A 26,794-nucleotide genomic window follows, 5' to 3' on the forward strand; every position below is an offset into this window, starting at 1 on the left:
TACAATAATTTCACTGCTTCTGTTGTGTGTCTCCTGACAAGATTGTGAGAATAAGACAAATAAGGACTAAGTTGTATGTGTAGTGATGCATATCAAAACTTATCTTTCACTTGCTCAATATGCAAATGGGGTATGACAGATAATGATCAATATTGTGCAGCAAGTACCCACTACCATATACAGTACAGTGGTTTGTGGAGTACACATGTGCAGATGTCGATAGGTTTTCCAAACTTCCTGACTTGTCTTAAGTGGAAAGTTTGCATATGAAAACTAATCCATGAATCAAGGAATAGGCCTAATGGTGACTGTAGTGGGTATGGGCAAGGCGTGTAGCCAGCCAATTTTAGATGGACCTATTAAGTTCATTGCTGGATTCCAAGTGATAATGAAGGAATGAGAGAACAGCCTAATTCTGAGATTACAAAAATAATTGAAGGTGGGTATATATTATAAAACAAGCAGGAGCAAAATGGACATGTATAGCTGATGGCTATAATGCATGAAGTAGTCAGGAGGAAGCCTTTATTTAGCATAGTATATCAAATGGTTAAGGATGATTTAAAAATCTAAGTCAGAAGTTTGTATCATTGTGTTCACAAATAAATCATTTGAGATGATGTCACACCAAGGTAATGGAATGACAAGTATAGGATAAGCAGAATCTAAATACATCACGCAATTTGAGTTAAATCTAACATTTGCCATGATGCATGTCTGTGAAAATACGTGGTTGAGAGCAAAACACACCTGCACATATATACATATTGTGCAAAGGCATACTAGTTCATTACGGCCAATAGGAGATGTTCTGATTCCAGTCTTGTGATTGCCATTCCTGTTATGGACACACAACCCTCCTCAGAGCAGCTGTTAGCATCAGTTTGTGCTGCTGTGCTCCCTTGTAATAATATTGTATAGTACAACTATTAATAATTATTATTACAAGGACACATTTACTTGCCTGCTTACTGCATTTTTGGTACAGGAGAGAAACTTGTACAAAAAAGGTCAACAGTTGTAACAAAAGACGAATATAATGAGGTCTACCAGTCAGGGGATGAAGTAAGAAACTGGAGAGCGATAGACGTGAAATCCCTATGTAAGGCCTACAAAATTTAGTGACATGAAACAAATTTTCATATACAGGTGCATAGAACACTTTAGGAAATGCTCCTACTGATATGGGGGCAACTGAATGCTAGAGGTCCAAGCAGGATCTACAAGAGCAGAAATCTCTTTAGAAAGTCATGTGAATCATTACAAAACTCTTTCCATAACTATGAGCTGAAGTGCTTCTCAACCATCCGATTTCAGGCAAGATGAAGAAAGATGTTGGTGGGTTACAGTAAACTATTTTCAGAGAAGATAGGCAAAATCCAGAGGAGTTGATTTGGTATACATCCATCATTTATGACATACCTATGTCGTTTTACACAAATGTGAATTGCTTGTGATTGTTTAGAAGATGCTTCTGGTTGACATGTGGCAATGCCATTGTTACATCATTGTTCTCTGATTTGAAATACTTGAAATAATTCTGAAGCAACAATAAAATCAGAACTTATATAAAACATTGAATATGAATATTACAGTTGACAATTTATAATTTTTTCCCAATATCATATACTAAACTGTTACAAATACCCAATATGATATAGTATAGCAAGAATTATACAAAACTATAATTTATTTTCAAAAAAACAAGATATTTGCTTTTGAAAATCGTTCGAAGCTAAACATGTCCATATTTAAATGTACTTTTGAAATGACTATTTTCATTGTAGATTTGATTTGCATATATGAACTGCCTTTGCATTGCAATTTATTATTTTCAATCATATGTATATCTGAAATAAATTTTGTGTTGATTGTGAAAAACTGCATTTAGTGGATATATCAGTCTTTGCATGTCACCACTTCATTTGTGTATGATACTGTTTATATCTGTTGTTAACAATTATTTATGATTTATTTTCCAATGTGTTTGGAAGAATCAGACCAGTTTGGATGCCTTACAAGACACCTTATTTGATCTGTGAGAAAGTGATTAGTTTGGGGATAAAACCAAATATTAATGATAGCTTGCTGATCTTCTGGCAGTCAATGTGTTAGATATTTAGGGGTATCCGCCAGTCACACCAGTATCTCACAAGAGCGGTCACATGTTGAACAAAGTACAACACATTGTTTTGCTTGAATTATTGGTCCTATTCTCGGTTAAACGTATTAAAAAACATATTTTATGTTGAAAACAGAATGCGTCTTTGGGTATATAATTGTACTAAATTTTTTTTATGATAAAAAATTTAAAAGAAACATTTATTGTTCTTTCTATTAAAACTGAATCTAATTATTAACATAATGATAAATTGCTGTTATTGACAATTATTGCAAACCATTTTTTTAAAGACTGAGTTGTATGTACAAAGCGAGCACATATACTATGTCATTGTTGCAGAGCTGTTTTTTGGTCTCTCGTAGCGCAATGCATAATCTACAGTACAACAGTTCAGACTTTCTGGTATCTAAATATTGAAGAACCTACAGGTCTTGTCTTATTAGGCAAAGATTCTGGAGGAATTATGTCTTTGCTTTTTCTCATAGTTCCTAAAAGTGTAATACATTTTGATATAAGATATATTGCCAGAGACACAGCAATTATTGTTAATAAATTTCTGTATTTGGTGACTATGTCCTCAACAAGACACTTTACAACTTCTTCTGGTGTATATGATACAGAGTATGGGCCTTGTGGTTGATCATAAATATGTACCCCCGAATTTCCACAATAAAATATCTTTGCATTCTCCACTGCATACATTTTGATGCCACATTTGATAGGTTTTGATGGCATATAATGAAACCATGAACATTGTGCACTAAATAGATGCTGTAAGATTTTTTTTCTTTTTTGTATTTTGAACAAACCTGTGAAAAATATATCTTCTGGTAGTAAGTTTATCAAGCTTTCTTCATTCCTGACAGGTTGTAATATCATCAGATCAAAGGCTCCTCAGAATTAGTAGAAACCTGCAGGAACTCATGGTCACTCTCAGAAGTGTAATTCCCATCTCATCCTATGCCTACAGCTCTTCCACATTGACCATCCAACTTTTCCAAGCTCATTTGAATAATGATACTGATAGTGGCCAATGGTTCTTCTCTGGTTAGATCAGTACAATATCGGGGCTGTGCTTACATTGAGCATAATTTTTCTATTTTTGAATGGAAAGTTTACATGTGAAAACATATGGGTCAGGGAATAGATCTAATGATGATAGTAGTGGAGGTGGATGGGGCACGTAGCCAGCCAATTTAGATGAATCCATTTAGTTCTACGCTGTATTTCAAGTGATAAGGAAGGTGCAAGACACCAACCTAATTGAAGATGGGTACATCACATTAAAAAACAAACAGGAGCAACATGAATGTGTATAACTGAAGCCCATGTTAAATGGTTAATGATGATTTACAAGTATAGGCTAAGTTAGTTTTTTTGTATCTGTTATCACTGTGTCCATGAATAAATCGTTTGTGTATGAAACTGTTAAGATCTGAGTTACTACCAGCTGTTTAAGATTTGTGTGTCCAATCTTTTGGAAAAACTAGACCAGTTGGTTGCCCTACAAGCCATCTTATTTGATGGATTGTCATGTTATTTTACCTGTTACCTATTCTTCCCGAGAGAGGAGGGGGGGGAGGGAGAAAGAAAGATAGATAGATAGATAGATAGATTAATTAATTAATTAATTAATTGTAATAGCATTACTTAGGGATGATGGTTATTGCTGGAACAACTGGTTTTCAATTAAACTGGTTCTTATCATCTCCAGTTTAACCTGACTGTTAGAACCACTCTGAGTAAGTGGTTTGTGAAGTAACAGATTTTCAACTTTTTACTGCCATTACTTCCAGCAATAAACATAGACTTCGAACAAATATTGAAAAATTATAATGATGCTGAATGAGTAGGAGATCATAACTGATATGGGATTGAAGTTGCAAATTGGTCTCATTGTCTCCAGCAAAGACAATGAACATGAAAGAGACAGGCTTGGTGACAGCAAGAGTGAAAGGTCACAAATCAGCAAGAGTAAAACGTCACAAATTGATGGCTTCTCAATATTGTCACTTCTGTATGGTTTCAATTTATTACACTGAAGCAACTACAAAATTGAGGCTTTAATTACTATCCCAAGTTTATAGCACATCAATAAAATTGTGGGTATATCAATAAAATATACCTTCTCTTCCATAGAACATTGTGGGTATTTCTCCTTCTATGACATTGCAAATTTATTGTGACTTCTCCCGTTTTCAGTCTTTTAAACCAAATGGAGCATTGTACTTCATTGATACTGCACATCATAAAATACTTTCAAACTAGGGATGGTACCATTCTGCAATGCAACTGATGTCCAAGGACAATAGCAAGACACTACCCCGTAGCCCAGGAGGAAACAAATCTTGCATGTTGCATGCAGTCGCATACCATCTAATAGACCATACTATGTGGATAAACATAAATTCTTTGTCTCTTTAGTGCTGTACCAATTCTTATTCCATGTTTCTTTCTAGTTTATAAATGTAGGTGGTGGTATTAACATCACCTTTCCCAATTTCTATAACAATCCAATATTTCAAAGTGTTGGAGATATTACAAAAAAATGTCACTCATTTTTAAAAAAAGTTTTGCTTTAAGAGCAAAAATTTTAGCATTGCTGCTATGGCAAATTGAGGTACTGGTTTGTTTTCTTACCCAGTCATTTGTGAAAAAAATGAGAAACACCTGTTATAACCAAGATCAAACAAATACCGAAAAATACCAATTATTCAGAACTAAAATACCACTATCACTTTCAGCCATTAGTCTTGTCCATCCCTAGCTAGATTTAAATTGAAGCTAACAGATGCTCTCAAAGTAACACAATAGAACCCAGTGGAAAGAAAATAATTATATTCTTAATGATTACTTTTGGGGTAAAAATCAGACAGTAGTGACTACTATTTTCCTGAGTTTTGTGTAAGATTTAAACTGAAGCGAAACCCCTATTTTACATTTCCATGTGGTCCAGACTTAAAAAATACAAAACTGAGGAAAACGCAGAAGTAAGGGAAACATTAAAACCCTAAAATACAATTAAAAACATGTTACGGGCTTGTATGATTAAAAATCATAATCCTCTCCTATGCAATATATAAAATCTGTATAAGTGAAGGAAATTAAATTTATGATACAATGTTAATACAGTAATTTGTGTAATGAATTTCATCAGTTCCTTAAAAAATCACAGGTGTGGAACAGCAGTTAAAAACACTTCAAAAAACTGAAATTGGTGTCTGGGTACTAGGTAATCGAGCTAATTTACAACATGCTATGACCACAAATTATTTGTCAAAACATATATTAGCTAATTTACAACATGCTATGACCACAAATTATTTGTCAAAACATATATTTTTGAAAGATCTTTTGTTTGTGCTCACCCAGAAAAAACCTAGGGTGTGGTACAGGTACGTCAATGATACTTTCGTGGTGTGGAGCCATGGTGAAGAACAGCTTGGTGACTTCCTAAGACACTTGAACAGCCTCCATGCCAACATAACATTTACTATGGAAGTAGAAAAGGACAAGAAACTGCCATTTCTAGATGTGCTGGTCACAAGGGATGGCGAAAACCTTGGACACAGCGTGTATCAAAAACCAACACACACGGACCGATACCTGCACAAACTGTCAAACCACCACCCGAGCCAGAAAAGAGGCATTATTAGTATGCTCGTAACGAGAGTAGGACAAATATGTGAGCCGCAACACCTCAAACGAGAAATGCAACACCTGGAAACTGTTCTGAGGAGCAATGGGTACTCCACAAATTATATTAGAAGTGTAACAGAGCCAAATACACGGCGAAGTAAGGAACCAGAAAAAGAAATGTCAGGTACGGCCTTTCTGCCATACATTCTCAGAGTGACAGACAGAATCGGCTGAATATTGCACAAACATGGCGTAAAGACGATTTTCAAACCGACAAGGAAGATCAAAGAGTGTCTTAGATCGGTGAAGAAGAAAAGAGACCCACTTGCAATGTCGGGAATATACCGTATACCATGCACATGCGGAAAAGTTTATGTCAGAATGACTGGATGATCAATTAACACCAGGATCAAAGAGCACAAGCGACATTGCAGGTTGGGACAGGTGGAGAAATCGGCCATGGCAGAGCACGCACTGAATGAGACCGACCACGTAACAAAATTCGCCGACGCGGAAGTTCTGGATGTAGAGAAGCACTATCACACACACTTGTTCAGAGAAGCTGTAGAAATACAAAAACACGTGAACAGTTTGAACAAGAAAGAGGAAAGCCTTAAGGTAAACGGATCCTGGCTTCCCGTACTGCAGCGAACGACCGTCGCAGGTAGCAAGAGGAGAACCGCACCGGAAATGACCGCGGAGAAGCCCTCGGACGTTGGCGCGCCAGGTATATATAGTCTGCAGCCGCGAGCTCAGCTCCAGTTCACCACCGGCAATGGAGGGTGAAGCTTTGACAATGCCAGCCACTCGTGTTGACGAAACGTCAGAAAATCATTAGATGAACGTCGGCCGAAGAACCCGAGACAGAAGCCAATAGGCAGTTTGTCATGTGGGAATGTGTGTTTTCCTTCTGTAGCCAATGGAAGTGCAGCATATGCTGATCATGCAAGTGCAGTGGCCTCTAATGTATTGCTTGTAATTTTTTCCTTGTTCATTGTGCTGAGGGGAGAGCTTGTTAGCACCTAAACAAGCTAAGGAAGTCACATCAAAATGGTGTAAGCGAGCGTTCACGGTGTATTTCGATACACTGATCGGCGAATACAAATTGAGTTGACATGAAAGTAGCAACAGCTTTCGACCTCAAACAGATCCTGCCCATTCACCCCCCCCCCCCCCCCCTTCAAAGCAACCGAGTGCTCATTCTCCCATCAAAAGGGTAGCCAGTGCAATCCAGAGTATTGCGCATGTAAATTCTGTGGGCTATGCCGTACAGTCAACAGTGCATACATAGTCTTTGGGCCATACTTATCACTGTATAGTGCATGTGTTTGACCTAGTTTGTACTATCAGTGTTTCGCAATTTAGAATAAAACTGAATGCTTCTAAATGTGAAGTTTACGGGTACGAGTACAGCAGTCACAAGACTCTCAGGCAGTGTAAGTCCATCCATAGCAGCTGAACTAAATCATACCTGTTATTAGAAATTGCACATCACAGTGTGCAATATCTTCAAAATTAAAATATTAGAGCACTCCCTGCAAACAATAGGCCTTGATTAGGTTGGAAGGTGATAATTTGGTGTACTCCATTTAAATAAAAGAATTGCTGGAAATGTGATGTGAAGAGGCAGACTTTGGTGAAATGGAATTGGTCCAGAGACAGAAATTTTCAGCAGCAAGAAGCTAAAGTGTCTTCGTCAGTTTTGTAAAGTATTTTAGGAGATACAGTAATTTTTATTTTATGCGCTGTATATGATTGTAAAACAGGAAAGAAGGAAAAATATAAAATATCACAGCAGCTAACTGGTTAAACCATAAGCATAAATGCAGGTATCTGCATAATGACAAACTTTGTCACCATTGCTGTTATTGTTTAATGCATTTCTTACGAGCTGCACTTCATATGCTCACTGCACTTCATAAGCTTCACCGTGTTGAAATGTTATTTTAGGTTTGATGAGAGAAACAGATACATGAAAAAATGACTTTGTTTCCCCAGCTGACATTATAAGCTTATTAGAAGTTGGCTCAGTGAATTTCTGTACACTTTGTTAAATGTAAATTCAAAAGAAATCACAGGCACTATAGTTTTAAGCCTTCTATCACTGCTGCCAATCCTTTTCAATTTACAGTGTGTCGTCCAAAGTAGGTACATGAGTAGTTTATGTAGTTGTTCAACTGTATCATGTCAGATCTGAACATGAAAGTCTTTAAAATGTGCTATTGCAAAACCCTTGTTCTATTTTTGTATGCCATCTCTGCCATAGCACATGATCTGCACAAAAAGTATATTTTCAGTACTTAAAAAAACTTTCACCCCTGCCCACATTCCTGCCGTTCAAAGGCCACTCTCCTTCTCCACACATCCGGCAGGCTCATTTTGTGTGTGTTATTGTGGTGTGGTGTCTGCACCAGCTGTCGGGTGACATAACAAGTCACCAGCCATTAAGAGCTCATTAGCCAAAAATAGCCGATGTTTCTTTGATTCTGTTTGAGAATATTCTTCGAGATTCAACGTTTTAATTAAAAAGGTTGATAATCGATACTATTGCTGAATACAGTACATCAGAAGTATGTGCAGAAAGATGAGACTGAGTTATAAATGGCACAAGAAAACGTGGCAGCTAGACCCCTTTGTTGGGTATTGGCTCAGTCAGGAACATTTCTCATCGACTGTCCTGTTTTCGCATTGCTGCCATAACCCAGCAACAGTTGTATGTTAACTGTGTGGTGAAGCTAAACACTACAAGCTGTATTGGCAATGCCAGTCATGGATTACATCAGGATTTCCTCTCTCACGTCTCCCATCTCCGCAACAGCCTAAAATATTCCCTTAACTCTACCATCGCCCACCATGCAAACCATCTGTCTTTTGTGCCACTTATAACTTGTTGAGTCACATCAAATGTCAATAGGAAGTAAACAGGAAAAAGTCAAGCAAGACGTTGAATAAGTATGTAGAATCAAATTATACCTAACTAGGAAGAAACATAAAACTGAGTAAGTCTTAGCATTGATCTTATGGATTTTTCATAGGGCTATGAATTTATACCATAGAATCACGAAAAATCAGAGAATGTAAAATCAAAGCACCACTCTAATAATTTACACAATAACTATGTATCAATTATGTATGAAATGTCAGATAACAAAACATTTGAGGACAGTGCTCTACAACTATTAAAAACTGGAATAATGACATGGAAATCCCCAAGTGGCTGTTTGCTACTTTTTCATAGAGTAACTTATGGTGTTTCTATAATGTCATTCTTCACATTAAATCTACCTAATTGTATACAAAGAAGCATGTAAATTCCCAGTTAAATAAATTCTTTCTTTTAAATATGAGTTTTAGTGGCAAAATAATCTGTGGGTGTACTTCCAGTGACTAGTGTCCAAAGGGCATGATAACAACTGATTTGAACTAAGTTAGGAGAGTACAGAGCACAGAAAGCTTGAAGTGTGCATTTCATTGAGAGTTCTTTTAGTAGGTACAAGAATGTCATGTCAGTGGGGTATGGTGGAAAAAAAAGGGAGAGAGAGAGAGAGAGAGTATTATGCATGATAAAGTGTCTTAGTAGTGGAATACAAATGTAGATGGTGGTGGTGGTGGTGGTGGTGGTGTAGTAGTGAGGTATGATGCAGCTCTCCATGCTAGTCTATACTGTGCAAGTCTCTTCATATCTGTGTGACTACTGCCAGCTACGGTATATCCCTATGAACCTGTTTGCTGTAGTTAGGCCTCCCACATTTTTTAGACAAAGCCTGAGTCTCAAATCATCATGTTTTAATTTATTACATCTTTACTACTAACTCTATTTGCATCAGATTTTGCAGAGAGTATCCAAATACACTACTGAATGTCCCTGCACAATCATATCATTGCACAAAACATAGCTCAGGAGATATGTCTATGGCCCACCACAAAAGTGTTAACTATCCTGTGGTGTCTCAGGATATATTGTATCAACTTTTTTTTCAGCTAGTAAGGTAGTGTGGTAAATTTCTTTTCTCCCTGATTCAATTCAGTGCCTCTTTTTAATTACCCTATCGACTCATCTCCCATTGTTCTAAGGCACCACTTTTCGAAGGCTTCTATCCTTCACTTGACAGTATTGTTAATTGCCTGTATTTCCCATCCAAATAAGGTTACTGTCCATACAAATACTTTCAGAAGAGACTTCCTAACATTTAAATTTATATGCAGAGTTAAGAATTTTTTCACACAAAAGGTGTTCTTGTTGTTGCTAGTCTGCATTTTGCATCCTTCTTACTTCAGCCATCGTCAGTTATTTTGCTGCCCAAGTATCAAACCTAATTCAATCATTTTAGTCTCATTTCTTACTCTGATTCATACATCACTTGATTGAATTCAAGTATGATCCATTACCCTTGTCTTAATTTTGTTGATGTTCATGCAGTCTGATTTCTGTACATGTTGTAGATAACCTTTTGTTCCAAGTATTTTATCCCTGATGACTTGTGAATTCCAAAGAGTGCATTAGAGTTGATATTGTCATAGCTTTTTATAAATCTACAAATAGTCAAGTATTTAATAGATTTTCAGCCATATTAACACAAGCACAGAGTTTAACTTTGTTACCATCTGATCCACAAACTACTGTTGCCAGTGATTCATTTTCCCTCTTTCTGCTGTTAAGATGTTATCAATTAAGATTTATTTAAAATTATTTTTACTACTACTGCATGAAGTAAGTTTCCCCAAAGAGTGCTAAAATTACAAGATTTGGGTATCCCCTAGAAATCGTGATTTCTCTGACCAGTCCTTCCACTTCAGAAGCACCATAAAAAAATGAAGTCAATGAAAAAGTCCCTTTTTTTTAGAATCTACTGCATATGTTATATTCATAAATATTGAAGGCATGTTAACAGCCACACAACAGCAGCTACACAGTATTTTTGTTGAGACAACAAATGTTATATTTTGTGCATTCGAGAAACGCAGAGTTGCCAGCGATACACCACTTATAACAAACACAAGTGATATATATTGTGCTCAGTAACAAACAGTTTGGAATTGTATCTCTATAGTGCATCACTATTCTGCTATCACAGCTCCTGTACCCCATTCCCACAGTGGTGACCTTGAATAACCATGTTGCACAATAATTTTGCTGTTAAGTCGAAAATCTGCAGCGCTGGTTACACCACTGAGAATGCTGTCATTACAAATGGTACACCCTCACTATTTTTAAAGCAAAATCGACTACACCTCTCAACAAGTGCTTGTGAATTCCACGAACGTTCCATGAGCAAAATTGCTAAATATCTGCCAAGCCTTGGAAAATATTACATACTAAACAGCATAGCGACAATGCCTTCATTGTTCACTACATCTTCAGATCAACCTCCAATCACTGCTGATGTCAAGCAGTGAACTGTGCCTTGACGAGTGCCAAATTTACTGAGTGATTTCATGGTAATCATTCCTGATTTGACACCAAGTGAATCTATTCCTGGTACTTCAAAGAAAAGTGCTGCATCAAATCACAATAAACAATGGCCACCCACCTCTGTAACACACATTACTCTAAGTGCCTTTGAGCATCGCACAGGACAAAACATCGCGTGCTCCAGTGCTGGTAATTATGAGCTCTATGACACTAGGTTTAACGAGCTGAACCATATGGATGCCGTCTCAAATGCCATTATGGTTGAACAACAGTAGCCTGAGTCATGGCACTCCATCACTCTATTTCGTCACCGATCTGCAAGCAGACCATGGGATGACAGTTTACATCATCTTTCAGTACCTGTGCATTCCAATTTTCCAAATCCATTTCTGACCATTGTGACTAAATGTGAGTTCCGCAAGATGAACTACGATATTACTCATATCCCAGCCGTGCCAGGCATCTCAGCTGACTCGCTTCTAGTCCAGCACTGTGCTTTGCATGAGCATCACCCACACCCCACTCCGAAACCAACCATGGACTCCGAGAATATGTTTCTTATATCCTCACTTTGGCAAGGTCAGATTCCGCTGCCTCCCACCGCAAGTCACACAACACCCATGTTGCGAATGACTGCACATCTGCACAAACTCCACAAAACACTGCCTCTGCTGCTGGATGATAAATGGATCATGCCCTCCTTATTTGCTGTGCCATGACCTCATGCACACTCTCACATATGTTTTCTGCAGTCTCATACATTTGACATTGGGAAAGTCGTACCTGCTGCATCGGCCCCATAACTTCACTCACACATGTGGCTCCCCAGAATTTCACTCACACATGTGGCTGTTCTTTGATGAGCCACCTAAGTTCTACACATACTACCACATGACACTGATGCCACCCATACTGAACATGAATCAACTCACCACATGCCTCCATATGTTGAGCCACATTTCCTGCTCATCTTGGGCATCGACTGTCCTGTGCCTCCTGCACTGTGTCATGCCCACCTTGTGATGGTGCCTTACAATCAAACCAATGATGGTCATCATACCATCCACAATCATCTGAAACTATCGTTGTTCCGTGCGGATTCTCCTGTGATGTGATTTGCTCTCAGCAACTGTTTGAGCCAGTGGCATCTTTGGGAACTACGAGAAGTTTGCCACTTTTCTTAACCACCTTGCTGACAGTGTGGACCATATTAGTGACTTGTGTATGTGCATTCTGGCTTCTCACAAACACAAAACTTCCAAGACACTACTGCTACAATGACTAACATGCACGTCTGAACGGCAGCTACCTCTCCTCGTCAATGGGACTACTTTGGGCAACGGCACACTGTCTTTGCTGTGGTGCCACCTGTGAGCTCTAATTGATCCAATGCTTCTACCTGATAGTGCTATGGACACTTTGGCTCCTAAAACTGTCAGAGAACATCCAGACAGTGACGCTAGCACCTTTGGAGTTTAAACTTTGCCTTGCTGACATAATGCACTATCACAACACCAAATTGTAATCAATAATCAACAGTGTTACACTGCAATTGATTTCCAGTATGCCTGCACCAAAACCAATTTTGCACAACGCTGGCTGAGCTGCTCTAACATTCCGTGCAGCCATGGACTGCCCAATGACAGCTGAACCAAACTGAACCAGGCTGTGCCACCCTCCTCTACCACCCCAAGCTCCTTTCACAGGTCCAGTGTACAACCGTCACCAACTGCTAGAGCCAAGGTTGTTGCCACCCTCCCCCTCCCCCCTCCCCCCCCCTGCCCCCCAGCTGGCCACCATCGTGATTTCTGTGTATAAACAAAAGCCGGACCGACCAAGTGCATCATCTGCCTCCCTGCCCAACATACAGCAATGCTACTGCTGGTTTCACACCAGATTTTGGGTGGATGCACAGCGCTGCAGATAACCTTGTGCCTACCCAAACTAGAATGGCGACCTGATGTAGGTGCACCAGGCCGCTCTTCATTAACAAGATGCCTCTGCACACCATCATAAAACATCACTGACACAGTGTTTTAATGGGCAGATGGTTGCCGACTATCTGTCCATGACAAGGGCCTGCACACATATTTCCTCGTTGATACTGGGGCTGATGTGAGCACTCTACCGCCTGCCCTCTCACTTGCTTCACTGTTGCCACTGTTGCTGCAATAGTGTGTGGCCAATAACATTTTAATCACAGAAGCTGGAACTGCACACATCACACTTGATCTCGTAACAGATATGCACATGCCGTGGACATTCTTAGTGGTGGAGACAGTTGAACCAGTCCTGAGAGATGACTTGCTCCAGCACTACCAACTGTTGCTGGATTTAAATCATGCCCTCCTATTACGATGGGATGCCCGGCAGCCTGTTTGTGGTGTGGTCAGTGATACACTACCTGCCGGCCCAGTAACACCCATGATTACGCTGCTGCTGCTTGACATGCCACTCAATCTGAAGCTACAAAGTGAAGCAGCTATGCTTAAAGGCAGCTGAGTACTCATCATTACATCATGACGATGAGGTCATGCAAATCAACAACAAACAACTAGAGAGACGAATCATGGATGCCACCATATCACTACATGCAGCTCAAGAGCAACTTGATGACCTTCGTCACGTTGACACTGATCACTACCATGGCACTGCTACTACAGACATTTCCCACGTTACTGGAGTGTCATAATCCCCATTCAAGTGCACTCTCAAGATGATCCTGTGTGACGTAACAGTGATGGCAAATCACATTGCATCCCATCTCCAGGACAACAAAATCAAGCTCCCTGTCCATCACCATCCCTGTCATCTAGCCCCCCACAGACTTAGAGAGGCTAAAGCTGTGGTGGATGAACTTCAACAAGCTGGCATAGTCAGGCCATCAGCCAGAGCCTAGGCCTCACCAGTTAAAACTAGAGCCTAAAAAGAATGGTACTTGTAATCTATGCAGTGACCACCACTACCTCAGCACCTGTACAGTCATTGACAGCTAACCTGTTCCAAAACTTGTACGATTTTTCCCACAACTTGGCTGGGGCAAAAATTTTCAGCATTGTTGATTGCGAAACAGCATACCTGCAAATTCTGATGGCAGCTGAAGACGTACCAAAAACTGAAATAATCATTCCATTTGGTGTCTCTGAGTTCGCCTACATATTGTAGGGACTAAACAAAGCAGCAGAGACACAGCAAAGATTTATTGACAGCATACTGTTCAATTTGTCTTTTTGTTATGCCTATTTAGATAATATTTTTGCAAAATGAGTGAGACCTTGATGACCATCTGTGTATTGTCCTTGATAAGCTGGCCTCTCATGGGCTCATGACAAATGATGACAAGTGCCAACTTCGGCAATTCCATGTGACCTTTCTCGGACACCATGTCAATGATGCATCTGGGGTGCATCCTACCCCTGAGAAAATTGAACAGATATGCCTCCTCCCACCCTCCAACAACTACCAAGAGCCGCTTACGTTTTTGGGGCTCATAAATTTCTATGACCCAACTGCAACATGCAGCTGAGACTTTACTATCACTCACACAAGCATTGACCAGCAAGAACACATCTGATAGAGAACGCCTCGACTGTACATTGCAAATGTGGATTTTTTTATTTTTTTATTTTTATTTTACAAGTCTAGTTCCGTAGGATCAAATTGAGGAGCAAATCTCCAAGGTCATGGAACATGTCAGTACATGAAATTACAACATAAAAGTGATAACAGATAAAATGTTTATGAAGTTTATGAACCCAAAAAAGACAAGCCGTAAGTTTATGTAGACACAGTCAACAATGTAACACAAGAATCAGCTTAAATTTTCAAGGAACTCCTCAATAGAACAGAAGGAGTGACCCATGAGGAAATTATTCAGTTTCAATTTGAAAGTGCTTGGATTACTACTAAGATTTTTGAATTCTTGTGGTAGCCTCTTGAAAATGGATGCAGTAGTATACTGCATGCCTTTCTCCACAAGAGTCAAGGTAGTGCGATCCAAATGCACATTGGATTTCTGCCTAGTTTTAACTGAGTGAAAGCTGCTAATTCTTGGGAATAAGCTGATATTGTTAACAAGAAATGACAGTAAATAATATATATGTTGAGAGGCCAATGTCAGAATACCCAGATTAATGAACAAAGGTTGACAAGAGGTTCATGAACTTACACCACTTATTGCCCGAACCATCCACTTCTGAGCCAAAAATATCATTTGAGAATGGGGAAGAGTTACCCCAAAATATAATACCATACCATATGTCATAAGCAAATGGAAATAAGCAAAGTAGACTACTTTTCATGTCAAGCTATAATTTACTTCAGATACCATTCAAATAGTAAAAATGGCAGCATTAAGTCTTTGAACAAGATCCTGGATGTGGGCTTTTCACAACAGTTTACTATCTATCTGAACACCTAGAAATTTGAACTGTTCAGTTTCACTAATCCCATCCCATTCTGTTGAATTAATATATCAGGTTGTGTGGAAATGTGCCTTAGAAACTGTAAAAACTGAGTCTTACTATGAGTTAGCATTAGTTTATTTTCTACAAGCCATGAACTTAAGTCTTGAACTGCACTGTTTGAAACAGTGTCAATGTTGCACACAACATCCTTTACTACCAAGGTAGTGTCTTCAGCAAACAGAAATATTTTAGTCACCTGTAATATTAGAAGGCATATCATTTACATAAATAATGAAGAGGAGTGGCTCCAGCACTGATCCCTTGGGTACCTCCTGTTTAACCATGCCCCACTCAGACTCTACGACATAGCCATTCTCAACACTGTGGAGAATGACCTTTTGCCATCTGTTATTAAAATAAGAGGTGAACCAATTGTGGTCTACTACATGTATTCCAAATGGTCCAACTTCTGGAGCAATACTTTGTGATCAACACAATCAAACATGTTAGTTAAATAAAAAAAGATGCCTAGTGTTCGAAACCTTTTGATTAATCCATCCAGAATCTCACAGAGAAAAGAGAATATAGGATTTTCAGTTGTTAAACCACTTCTAAAACCGAACTGTATATTTGATGCCAAATTACGTGAAATAAAATGATCAGTTATCCTTAATACTTTTCAATAACTTTAGCAAACACTGATGGCATAGGAATAGGTCTAAAATTGTCTAAATTATCCCTCTCTCCCCTTTTATAAAGTGTCTTTACTACTGAGTACTTTAACCATTCAGGAAACTGACCATTCTTAAAGGAAAAATTACAAATATGGCTAAGTACAGGGCTAACATGTGCAGCACAGTACTTTAATATTCTGCTAGCACTCCATTATATCCATTAGAGTCCTTAGTCATCAGTGATTTAGTTACTGACTCAGTCTTCCCTTTGTCAGTATCACAGAGGGGTATTTCAGACCTCAGTGTCAGAAAGACATTTTCCCAGAGAGTTATATGATTCCCAGTAGAAATTACATTTATATTAAATTCCCCAGCAATGCTCAGAAAGTGATTGTTAAATACTGTGTGTGTTATCAGTAACAGAAACATTTTTACTACAAACTGACTTTATATCGTCAACCTAGTGCCTCTGACCAGACACTTCCTTCGCGACTGAACACATGGTTTTAATTTTATTCTGTGAATTAGCTATTCTATTTGCTACTGAACACATGGTTTTAATTTTATTCTGTGAATTAGCTATTCTACTTGCAATTTGCATACCACTTACTGTTTGCCTTCCTAATAACATTTTAAAGCACTTTACAGTACTGTTTGTAATGGGCTGCTGTAGCTCAACTGTGACTACTTCTATCATTTTGATAGAATTCACACTTTGTTCAACATGATATCCTTATCCCACTACACAGCCACACAGGCTGCCTTTTACTGCTAGTACCCCGTTTAGAACATTTTAATGGAAAGCAGCTTTCAAAGAGCATGAGAAATGTGTTCAGGAATGCATTATATTTGTCATATATGTTATTGACACTATAAATATCCTGCCACTCTTGTTCCTTAACGAGCTTAAAAAATTCACTATTGCTGTTGGCTTAGCTTTTCTATATGGATTGTAACTGCATATACCATTTGCACATTCTGCATTAGATCATATGAATTCAGGAGGTCTTCCAACATCTTTTTCTTGCACAGTCACCTACAAAATTAATATTCAAGTCACCGCATATAACTGATTTTCGATACTTCTTATAAAGTTTACCAAGAACCCTCTTTAATTGAGAATAAATGCTCTGAAGTCAGATTTAGGGAACCTATAAATAACAACAATTAGAAGTTTAGTTTACTAAATTCAACTGCCCCTGCACAACATTCGACTACTTGTTCAATGCTGTGCCCTGATACATCTATGGACTCAAACGGAATACTGTTTTTTTTTTTTTTTTACAAACATGGCCACTCCCCCATTTCACAAGGAGCTACTTGAAAAACAGCTTGCTAATCTGTATCCTGGTAAAGGAAGCCTCTGAATTGTCAAATTATTTAAGTGGTGCTCTGATATATCAATAATGTCAGAATCAACATCTATAAGCAGTTATCTGACTTTATCTCTAAGGCCTCTTATATTTTGATTAAATATGCTAAGTCCTTCACTACCTGGACACCTAACCTCCTTTGAAGGCGATTCCTTTGTTAGAGGGACTTCCTTTAAGTAGGGATACCTATCAGCTTGTAACAACGACGCTGTACTATTGTACATAAAAGTAATTTTTTTTCCATCTGATTTTTTTATAAACTAGTGTAATTGATGTTCTGATTTCATTCTTTTTTGTTTCATGTCATTGTGTTAAGAAAACTGTAAACAAGTTTCAATGTGAATATTAATGTTTATGTCAAATGTCAAGCAATATTGTAATAGAATTGAAATGTAACAAATGTTGAGACTGTTGTAAGATGTTTAAAATTGTAACTGTGTGTCTGGTCGATACGTAGGCAATGTGTTAGGATATGTAGAATGCAAAACTTCAGGTGAATACCCTGTCTGTAAGGGAGCGGTAAAAGGTGGATGGCAGGCAAGCGCGGGAAAATGCACGCGGGCACTGCACGGCACAACGGGCTCAGCAGTAGTAGTAGGAGTTTGGCATTGGTCTGAGCAACACCTTCTGGAGCGAGGAGGCTCTCCTGGAAGATGTAGTTTCACTGAGCCTCGGGTATGCTGTTCCAACGCCCACACAGCATGGCAAAATTCCATAGGCACTAAATGGAAAAGTATTGCAACGCTAAGAAGAATTAAAGTGCCGATACGTCAAGAGCCATAGCTGTGGTTGTATGTATGCTCTGTGCCTCGCCATCTGGCCGCTCGCCAACCGCCGCATCGATACAAGCAGGCTGAAACTTTTAGTACTGTATTCGTATGGACCATAGAGTGAACTGTTCACTGGAAATCTTGAATGCATGATAATTTCAGTAATCAATTTTTTTAATATAGTGATCATAACAGTTTCAAGTTTCTCCCCCCCCCCCCCCCCCCCTTTTTCATTCGTTTTAATTATTAAGTGTTCTAAATTGGTTTGACCAGCAAAAGTTAAAGTCAATATAAAAGCCAAAATTTATCAGTGTTTTATCTTTATCGAAATTGACATTGTGTGTGTGACTCGAAAGTGCTATTTCTAGGGTAACCTATGCCCGATTTTAATCAGATCAATAGACAGTACGAAGTTTTGTAGTATACATTATAGTGTAGTGTTATGTATTTATGGTTTTTCCATATCAGTACAGAACGTGAAACTATCAGTTCTATAGATTTTCGGGCTCTAAAATTCTACTATATTATGCAGTGTTACTACTTGTTGTTTTGCATGAATATCTACCAACTTGTACAGGGAAGAAACTCAATTAATGCCTAATTAGGCTGGCGACTGTATTATTATCAAATTGGTAGCATCTTCAGTGTTGCTTTTGATACATACTGACGTGTAATTGCATTTTGAACTTACTTGACGGATCATTGTTATTACAGAGTCGGTGTAAAGTCTGATTTGCCACCATTCAGGTACACGCGGTCAATATCTATACGAAAATCCTGTCTCGTAAGGTGAACCCCACTCACTTACCATAGTACAGGCTTTAATGAGTATTGTGTGCCCCACGCGCACGTTACAAGCTGAATAAAAGGTGCAGCTCTAACACCAACTACTACAGGAACTTACCCATGAGTGATCCTATCACTGCCCACTACACTGTCACCTATAAGCTTTGCCAGTTTCCCCTTCCCATACCTATTGAGATGCAGCCATGCCTAGTGAAACCCAGCCTATTGATAGACTCAACTGGCACCACTGCAATGTGAACCATGCCCTCTGCCATCAGTGCCTTCTCCAGCACCATGTTAACACGCCTAACAGTAGCATTGAGATGAGGCCAGTCATGACGCTGAAACTGTTGCATGAAGTGCACATTAATGCCACCGGTTTGAGTAGCTATCTTTACCAGGTCACCACTTACATCATACTCCCTGTCCCTATCAAGACTATTTCCAGCTCCACCCACAATCACTACTTGATCCTCTTTTTGTAAAATTCCTACATAACACAGTCACCTGAGCCAGCCCTGCAGTGGGCTTCACAATACTTGTGACCTGGTACTCACTTCCCAACACTTCCTGCAACTGCCCACACCTCTGCCTAGCAGCAGGACCTTCTTCTTTCCGTAAGAATTTGCAGCTGTCTTAGGCTCCCTGACTGCTGATGACTGACTCCTGATGACTGCTGTATGCTTCCTACACCTACAGATACAAGACACTCCTCTCCACTAAACTCTGACAGTTGGTCAAATCTATTGGTTATACACAAAGTACAACTGTCTGAATATCTCCTCCTCTGAGCTGCCTTCTCACCAACTGCCAATTTCCATTCCCCATCACCCGTCACCCTCCTCATCCTACTAGTTACTTCTTTGCATTTAGTAACTGTACCTGAAGGGCACAGATCTTACACTCCTGCTCCTATATCAAATTATTTCTGCTACAAATCGTGCATTTCCAGAAGACGATCTCTTTAGAATGTCCACTGGCTTTCCCATTGCATTCCCCCAAATTAAAATACTTTGAACAAATCTCACACTGTAACCCACTACTCACAAAGCTACAACAAGCCCACACTTCTCACTCATGGTAAAATGTTAACAGTTATTGAAAAAAACAAATATATACATTGAAACTTCCTGGCTCGAAATATATACGTTACCTAAGTTCAGTTACTACAGTACACTATTTAAAGAACTAACAATAGTGATCTCAAATTTGGCTCTCTACTAAGAAAGTAACTACTTTTATTAGTACTACTAAACCACAACTAATACCAATACCACAAAAACTTTACACATAATTTCTTATCTAAAACCAAAAATTCAAGTGACCACTGGAACACTCAATGAAATTAAACATGATGCATGAAATATTTCACTACAAACAATAAGAAACGTCAGCTGAAGGCTACTGTACTAAATTTAATAAATGAATACAATGCACAAACAACTCTATAAATATAATTGGTGAAAGTTTCCGAAAGTTCATTTAACCGTTATTTCACCAGAAACAGCATGAGACACTGTTGAAAATTACTAAATTTAACAGTAGAGTAACAGTGCACAAACGCTTTGTCAGAACTTAAGAACTGCTACAGCTGCAACTGTACTCTGCGAAATGTAAACACACTGCTAATATTTAGATGAACGACTGAAAACTACTAAATTATTATTCGAATACAGAGCAGAAAAAACTTTGTCAGTACCTGCTACTAACAAACTACTGCAGAAAAAAGCATGTCATGTGGCGGGGTCTCAATCTACATTAAAAGCAATCTTGATTTACATTAATTAATCATAGACCTTATCAGAATATGCCTCGAAGGCGTATTTGAAGAGCTGGTATGGTAACACAACACAAAAAATTGTAATTGTCTCAGTTTATCGGACACCGGGCACTGATTAAATAGTATTTATAGAGAAAAATTAATACTTTAATATGGCAATTGTCCAAATATAAACATCATAAAACAATAATTGTAGGTGATATTAACATAGATATAAGGACAAAGAGAAGAAATGTAATCCATATGATTAATTTCCTGAAGTCATTGAACTATTATTGTCTCAGTGAAAAGCCCACCAGGTTGAATTCACGTCTTGTTAACATAGTTAGTACTGTAGATAGACACACTCAGAATATCAGATCATGCAGGGTTATGGATTCAATTTGAAAGAGAAGGAGGAAGAGAAGTCACATATAGACTACTAAGAGAAGCCAAGGTAAACAAAATGATAGACCAGTTAAAGGAAATGGACTGGTTTCATATAATGGATAATAATAAAACTGTCGACAAATGCTTTTCCAGTTTCATGAGTACATAGTAGAAAAGACATGCCCCACTGTAACCAAAAGATACTGTTTGGACATCACACATAAGCAGTATCCTACAAACAAGTGGTATACTCCACAACTTAACAAACTCAGGATACTACTATTAATTCTAAAATACAACTCTGAAAGAAGTGATTGGGACAAGAAAAATTACATAAACATGAGAAAACTCTTCAGATCCAAAATAAAATATGCCAAGTGCAGTGCAAATGACGAGTATATTTTAAATTCCAAAAATAACAGTAAAGCAGTCTGGAATGTTATCAAAAGGGAAATCAATAATATAAGTAAAGAAAACGGAATCTCTATTGCCTGTGATAAACTCTATGAACATTTTTTAAATGTTGCCAGCACTACCACTCTACTCAATAACTATACATTATCAGTAGAAGTCCTATAATTCATGCAAAACAAACACATGAGAAGTTTATGTAGAACCTAATCACTTGAAATGACATTCATAAATCGATTCACAAACTATGCAGTTCCAAAACAGATGACTATCCTGAACTTTGTAAGTCCATCATAAAGTGTATAGCAAAGGAAATCAAAATGCCACTTCTTTCACTGTCTAACAGAGTACTTGATGAAGGAATTTTCCCAGAATTTCTTAAACTTACACTTACATTACTTGTAAGCTCACAGTTACATCACCTATGTGAAAAAGTGGTGATAAAAACTTCCCAAATAACTACAGACCCATTTCAATAGTACCTATCACAATGAAGATAATAGACAATTGTATGCATAAGCAGAAATACAGCTACTTTGAAAGCAACAAAATTTTAAATGAGCAACACTTCAGATTCAGCAGTTGAAGCATTGGTGAACAGTATTTTTGAAGGGTATGAAAAAAGGCTTCCTATGTCTGGAACACTTATTGGTTTAAGCAAAGCATTTGACTCAGTGCCACATGACTTAATTCCCAAAACGTTAGAATATTGTGGCATAGAAAGTAATCACACAGTTTATTCAAATATTGTTTAGGTAGTAGGTTACATCTTATGCATGTATATAAGCAGAGATCGGCACACTATCCAATAAAAAGAGGAATACCCTAAGGCTCTGTTATTGGGCTTTTCCTGTTTATTGTCTACATTAATGTCTTTTCAAATTATATACCATGAAAGGATAGACAATATGCTGATGACATAACATTAAAAACCACAGACAAGAATTCACAAAGGTAGAAGCTAACAACAGATAAATGATGCAAATGACTGATCACTGGTGTCATGCCAATCAGCTGTGCATAAACTAAACAAAAACAGAAGAAATAATCTCTAATCTAATGGTAATTAAAAATGAAGACAAAACAGTAAAACTATTTGGACTGTTCATAGGCCAAAATATCTCTTGGGAAGGACACACAAATTATCTGTGTAGCAAACTAGATCATGTACCTTTTTATTGTATAAACCAGCTGGGGTACCTAGCTTCGCTCAGGGACTTGATATGAGATTGAGTGGTAGCTGGAATAAAATGATAAACTCCAACGAATAAGACGTAATTTTTTTTTATTGAAAACATGTTCAAACTATTTACAATACCTCTTTATCAACAACATTTTTCATTTTATTATCCAGGGTATATGACTACAAATTTTTCGAATTTCCTACTCAAGATCAACATATAGTTGACTGTGAGAGCAACAAGAGTCTTTGAGGTTGATGCTGCAATATTTTAAAGTTTGTCCTTGAGCTTTGTTAAGTGTAAAACTGTGAGCTAATTTGATTGGAAACTGCAGTCTTTTAAATTGGAATGGCAGTTCAGTAGAGGTATTCTTGGGATAAATATTGTGTGTCCTTTGTACTTTCCTGTCGTAAGTTCGGCTTCGATGATGTTATTCGATGACTGTTTGACTATCATCCTTGTTCCATTACATAGTTTTGGTGAATTGAAATTTCTGGGTAGTATGATTGGAGGTCCAATTCTAAGATGGAGGCAGTGCAATGGCATTCCTGGTATTGGCAAAATGGCTCTAAGCACTATAGGACTTAACATCTGAGGTCACCAGTCCCCCTACGTTAACCTAACTAACTTAAGGACATCACACACATCTATGCCCGAGGCAAGATTCGAACCTGTGACCATAGCAGCAACATAGTTCTGGACTGAAGTGGCTAGAACCGCTCGGCCACAGCAGCCAGTCTGGTACTGGAAAAGAGTTTAGAAATTCTGTAGGGAAGTTCATATTTTCTTCAATGTTTACCATTGTGTCAATCAATTTATATATTCTCTCTTCAATGGGAATTTTCTTTTTAATATTAAAGCTGATATCGTCAAAAATATTGTTTTTAGTTGCCAAAATTGTCTTTTCAAGTAGCCAATCCAGATTGGTATAGTTGTGAACAATGTTTGGATAAATGTGGTTGATGAATACGTTTTCAGCAGTTGCTGTGTTGCAGAAATCACTGTTGAGTTTAATGAGGTTGGTTGTCTGGTCAGTAGGATATGTGCCTTCACCTATCTGTAAAAGTTGTTGAGCAAAATGTGCTACTATTTCATGTTTCAATAGTTCAACTCTCTCTCTTTTTTTTGTTTTTTGTTTGTGTGGCCAGAGAAGTGATTTTCTTTTTAAGGATGAGTTGATCTTGTCTGCTGGTGTTGACTTGGGGATAACTGGAAGTGTTTGAGGAAAATCCCTAGAGAGTATTAGTTGAGCTCCTCTCACCACTTCAGAATTTCCTTTCAAGTTTTGTAATGATCTATCCATGGCTTCAAGTGACTTTTTTGTGAAATTGTGCATTCATCCCAGATGATAATTTTAGCTTGCTTTAGAAGTTTACCCCACCCAGATGGTTTGAGAATTTGCTTACCAGAAATTGTTCTTCAGCTATATTCAACGGTAGTTGGGCAGTTCATCCTCCTTCCATACGGATGGCTTCAAGGCCAGATGATGCCAGTGCAGTGGGCTGTTTAGCACCACCAGCAATATATTTACTAGAAATATTTTCCTGGTGCCACCTGGTGTGTCCAAGCAAATAATTCCACCACTGTTGCTGTCGATCCGGTCCATGATGATATTGTAAATTTCCTTTTGATTGTCACTGAGGAGTGGTTTATTGTTAGTAATGTACTGGAGCAGTTTGGTGATGATGTAGTTTTTTGTCTTTGTAATTTCAAAGTTTGGTACACTGATCACATTTTTTCATGGTATTTGCATCCCAAATTGTACTAAGGTCTAGTTGTTTATTGCTAAACCTTTATCTTCTGATTGAATGAGTGTTTCGCTGAAGATGTCACTGAGTTCAATAGTCAGTTCAGGATGAGCTTGTCGGATTTGGTACAGTATGTCATCATTCATACTCTCTTTGAAGGAGTTCCATAGCGGTTTTGGATTCAATGGGTTACATGTTGTTATCATTATGGCAAATATGTCTCTCTCATGTTCAACTGAGGTTGTGAGTGAGGCTTCTTGTAGTGTTAATTGCTTGTGGCTGTTGTTTTCTGGTAGTCCTAAGCATTTGCATGCTTCTCTGTACGTCTGGCATAGGTAGCCAACAGTCTTGAGATCTGTGAAAGTTGTTGGTCCCTGTATTCAGTGTAGCAACATCCAGAGATAGAAACATTTGGAGTTGTTCAGATATACAGTGTATACTCAGCCTAGTGCACCAGTTTTCATGATTCCTGGATGACCTTCACTGGAATTCCTTGTTTTCATTGTGGGAAAATTTTTCTTGTTGTATTCCACTATCCCAAATACAGAAGACGATCACCCAAAATTGGTGACTTCGCAGCAAAAATACGACTACGAGGCAGCAACTGGAAATAGATAATCAGTGGGTAGTACCATATAACACACTACTTTCCAAAATGTTCCAAGCACTTATAACCATAGAATACTGTGATTTGGTGAAATCCATCAAATATTTCTGCAAGTATGTGAACAAAGGCAGTAACATGACAGTATCTCAAGTAGCCAAAAACAGAGAACATCAAAACAGAAACGACGAATTTCTCATGTACCAAGTGGGGAGATACATCAATAGTGTGGTGGATTTTTGAATTTCCCATACATGAATGCAAACGTGCTGTGCAATATCTAGCAGTACATTTGGAGATGGACAGAGAGTTCACTTCCCAAAAGACACCATCAGAAAAACTGAAAGTGAATCACCTCAGAACACAATATTAACAGCTTTTTACCAACTGTGCAAAATGAATTCATTTGCAAAAACAGTACTATGTGTTGATGTTCCTACCTATTGGGAATTGACACTGAATTCATCAACCGACCACGGCATAACAGCCCGGATAATTATAATGGACATGATATTTCCGGCCGTGAAAGTCTACATTTTAGTATCATTGTTGCAATGTCGTTGATGTTCCCATCATTTATGATTGCATCTCGAAGGTGGATGTATTCCGTTGTGCACAGTTTATTATGATTCAGTCTTATGTGAGGCATCTGTTCTGCTTCGATTTTTTGCATGCATATCTACCAGGAATTGCTGGAATAAATGGCGAGTGTTGAGAATGTGATTGTATCTTTCATTGTCTCTGATCATTAAACGGTAAGCATGAAAGTCCTGAGAAGTGACTTTTTTGTTTGTTTCTATGCCTATTTCAGGTTGGATTTGTTTCACATTACAATGATATCCATCCTCTCTGTGCAGAAATATTAATGGATATTGGAGGGCATCATATGAAAGGGGTGTCTCTGCAATTCACTGTAGTTCTTCTCTTCTCTGTTGTACAATTAGGTCACAGCTTGTGTTTTCATTGTCCACAATTGCAATGGTGACTTTGTCTATTCGAGATGCATTAAATTGAGGTTTGTGTTCTCCACGTGGTCTTTTGGTGGCTCAAATTACAACTTTATAGTCATCACGAGTAATTTGGTCTAGCGCTGTTTTGAATACATGATCAGTTGATTTTATTTGTGTAAGATCCTCTGTACATCTCAGACTATATCTCATCTCAATCAACTGACTGACATTGGTGCAGTGTTGATCAATTTCTGTTTCTTTATTTCCGATGAGATATACTTGCAAGTATTTATGGTCTTGAATGGGTAGAAGTAGTAATGATCCCACGTGTGATAGATTTGTCCTTGGATGGAAAAAACATAATCAATATCAACTCTGTTATTGTTGATTGAAGTGACACTGAAGGAAGTCATTTCGAAGCAGGCATTGTACGCTTTTATATTTTGAAGAAAGTGTTTTGATTCTGGAGTTTTCCCAGTCAAGCAATGTAAAAATTCCAGCAGAGGTGCTTCCAGTGGTGACAATCAAATTTTTCCATTCATGCAACAAAAAGAGGTGTTACTCTACT

The sequence above is a fragment of the Schistocerca cancellata genome, chromosome 5 (assembly GCF_023864275.1).
Source record: "Schistocerca cancellata isolate TAMUIC-IGC-003103 chromosome 5, iqSchCanc2.1, whole genome shotgun sequence".
NCBI classification, from domain to species: domain Eukaryota; kingdom Metazoa; phylum Arthropoda; class Insecta; order Orthoptera; family Acrididae; genus Schistocerca; species Schistocerca cancellata.